General features: G+C 43.9%; 1 pseudogene; it reads right to left on the bottom strand.

The window, feature by feature from the left end:
* Positions 1–1,675: 1,675 nt before the first annotated feature.
* LOC136642307 (5S ribosomal RNA) lies at positions 1,676–1,795 on the bottom strand (annotated as a pseudogene).
* Positions 1,796–3,787: the final 1,992 nt, after the last annotated feature.

Raw genomic sequence — 3,787 nt, 5'->3', positions numbered from 1 at the left:
GTCCAAGAGTGTGCAGCACTTATGAAGGAGCATATGTTGCATGCTTTGGGCTGGCAGAACAGACAGCCCAGGAGAGGTACGTAAAGAACATTTCTACTTAGGTCCCTGTAGGCCACTTGGTCTCCAGTAGTCTCTGGCATAAGTATAGCATAATGATCCTTCTCCAAAACACCCCCACTGCTGATGTGTTGTTGACAGCAGAAGATGGTGGAGGCTCTGCAGGCCATTGGCACCCTCATATGGCTTCCAGCTGTTTGTGCTGGTGTTCCTAACCCATTACCAGACCTGCTCTCATTATGCACTGGGGGAGGTCTGAGACATGCCTGTCCCCCAGTACACCACTGCCTGCTCCCTTAATGCCCAGATAAGATAGGCCATAAGAGACCGAGCTATTAATCAGGACTTCCCCAAGCTGACTCTTGCCTTTGTCATGAACTCATCAGGTGGCCTTAGGGTGGCCATTTCCTCTCAACCTCAGCTCTCCAGCTGTAATAATAATTTTTCCCTGACAGGTTGTAAGGGCAGTTCATGAGAAGGCAGTCCATGTCAAGACAGGCCATGTGAAGTACTTAGTTCACTCAGAAAGTGTGACAGGAATGCTCAGTACCATATAATCATTAAAGGGACTCCACTCCGACAACCACACAGGGAAAAGTTTTTGCTCTCTTTATCATGGTTAGATTTTTGTTTCTGATACCCAGCTTTCATTTATAAATAAGGAGCTTCTATCCATGCATCCACTTGCCTATAATTATCCCCATTTAGTATGGCTGTCTTTGCTCTATGTGGAAATGTGTCAGACTCTCATGGCACCAGGGCTGGCATCTTTCCTCCATTTCCTGCCTTCCTCCTTCACTTTTCCTGGCTTTGGTTTTCTGTGACTTTCCATGCAGTAGAAATAGCAACTGCTATAAACTAATGTGTAGTCTGTGATGGATATTCTTCATATTGCTCTACATTTTTCATTTTTATTTGCTTAGCCTTTGTTATCCTTGGCACTACATTAACTCCCCTTGAACAATACACAAATAATGCTCTCTCCCTGTAGGAAGAACACTCCCAGCAAGAGCGTTAGAGAGGGGGAACAGAAGGTCAACCTCTATCAATATATATTGTTACTCTTGTTCCTTTGGTCAAATCATTATTCCTTTTGTATTTCACTGCAAACTGGTTGCATCTTTCCTTGGGCCATACACTCTCTCTTAACTTCACCTACCTCACAAGGTTGTTGTGAGGACTAAAGGAGGGAAGGAGCTATGTACACTACCCTGAGCTCCTTGGAGGAAGGGCAGTATAAACATGTGAAAAATGAATGAATAAATGAACACTATGGAAGGTTACTAAACAAAGCATGCTTTTAGGTTGTGAGCTTTCAGAAAGGGCCCTGAGTCTCTCTCTCTCTCTCTTTCTCTCTCTCTTTCTCTGATTAATAACGGAAATCAAGTTAGGTAGGATAGCTGGTGCAGAGCAGTGGCTAAGAGGCTGTGCTATGAATCAGGATTTCCCTAGTCCCACTCTCATCTCTGCCACACTTGGTAGGTAACCTTAAATAAGTCATTCCCTCTGAACCTTGGCTTCCCAGCTTCAGTATGAGGTCAGTAATAGTTTACCTTAATATGGATGCTGTGAGTTGTTGGTTGGTTGGCAACCTTCAGTCTCGAAAGGCTATGGTATAAGCCTACAGCACCCGGTATTCCCAAGCGGTCTCCCATCCAAGTACTAACCAGGCCTGACCCTGCTTAGCTTCCGAGATCAGACAAGATCAGGCATGTGCAGGGTAACAGTGGCTGCTGTGAGTTGTTACATCAGGACAATACATGTAGGTTGAAACGACAAGAAGTAGATTTAGTCTAGACATGAGGAAGGAATTCCTAGTTGTAAGGGCTGTCCAGCACTGGAATAGCCTGCTTTGTGCAGTCGTGGGCTGTCCCTCACTGGAGGTTTTCAAGCAGAGGCTGGATGGCCACCTGTCCGGGATACAGTGGCAGCTGCCTTTATGGAGCAGGGGGTTGAACTAGATGACCTCTAGTCCCTTCCAACTCTAGCATGCTGTGATTCTAAGACTGGAGTTCTATACTGTATATACTTACCTGGGAATCAGTCCCATTGAATTCATCAGGGCTCACTTCTGAGTAGACATGTATAGGCTCACACTGTAGCTCACACAGCCAGTCGCAAAGGCCAATCCAAGTAATGATAGTCTCTTGTTTGTGCTTCTGGTATTAGGATCTGCCCTAATCTACTCAAAATGTCTTGCAGTTGTGTTGCATGTGTATCATATTGCATAATCTCTTGAGATATTTTGTGAGGAAATGGATAGGGGAAAGATAATAAGGCCTTATGCCAGGGCTCTTCAAACTGGGGCGTCGCAACACCCCAGCCTGCGGTTGCTTTGCATCTACTTTCACTGCAGTGGGGAGCCCTGCTGCATGTCACGCCGGGCTCCCCGCACCCCCAGGAGGCTGCAGGGGCTTGGGTACGTGCTCCTTTGGAGCACAGCAGCAATTATCTATTAGCCTGTGGAATTCATTGCCACAAGATTTGGCAATGGCCATTAGCTTGGATGGTTTTAAAAGGGGTTGGGATAAAGTCGTGGCAAAGAGGTCTTTCTGTGGCTACTAGCCATGATAGCTGTGTAGTACTTCCAGATTCAGCAGCAGTGTACCTCTGAGAAGCCTGCATGGGAACAGTGGTGAGAACGAAGTATGGGCTTCCCAGAGGCAGCTAGTGCGTCAATGTGGAGAATAGGATGCTGGACTAGATAGGATTCTTGTCTGATCCAAGAGGGCTCTGCTTATGCAAGTAGGCATGTGTCAATTTCATTTTTAGCCCTGAGGATAATTTCTCAGCAAATTAAACATTATTATTATTTTTTTTCCCCCAAGGACAAATGATGTTCCAGTTCCTACTGTCACATCATGGTCTTTTGTGTAAATCAGTGTTCTTGGGAAAGGTCAAGGCATCCATATTCAGCCATACGAATCAGCAAAAGAACAAGGGCAGGGATATATCATGGCTGTTTTTGTTCTTTGCATTGTCCCTTCCTCAATCTGAAATTAATGAAGTTATGGAACTTCATATATAAAAAGTACCCATCAACAATTTCTATGCTGTTTCCTTGGGGAGGCAATCTTTTGTAGACCTGTTTCTAAGTATATTTGGGGGGCTGATTCAAAGAATGGCATTGGTTTTGCCCTATCATGTTGAATTTCAGAGATATCGCATAGCCTCTGTTCCCTCAAATTAGAAACTTTATGCCCACTTTATTTATTTATAAAATTTATATCCTGCCTTTCTATCCAATAAAGGGCACTCAAGGCAGCTCACAATTAAAACCATATTAAAACCATAAAATGAATATATATGTACAAGTCTCGTATAAAAGACTTTTAAAAACAATAAACACAATAAAACCTGGATCCCGATTTGAAATACATTCAAAAAGCACCATGATTATTTTCAAGGTCCTCATGATCTCAACTTGATTGCAGTTGTGAACCACACCTATTGCAATCCAAAGACCTAGTTTTAACTCCAAAGTTCTAGTTTTAACTCCGTACTTTAAGACCTGTCAAAACAAGGGACCACTGCTGACACCACAATATCCTCTCAAGGGATCTTCTGCATTTTCACTACAGCCTCATCAGTGAATAATCAAGCAACTTCCTCCTGAGAAAGCCTATGCCATGGCTTCCTCATGAAGAAGGCTGCTTGACCCATTCACTAATGAGGCTAAGCCGTATCTTCAAAAATAGATGTGATAGGCTATTTTTGGAATTAGCAGTCC

This window comes from Tiliqua scincoides, chromosome 2 (genome assembly GCF_035046505.1).
Source record: "Tiliqua scincoides isolate rTilSci1 chromosome 2, rTilSci1.hap2, whole genome shotgun sequence".
Classification (NCBI taxonomy): Eukaryota; Metazoa; Chordata; class Lepidosauria; order Squamata; family Scincidae; genus Tiliqua; species Tiliqua scincoides.
This window is presented reverse-complemented; position numbering and strand designations above follow the sequence as displayed.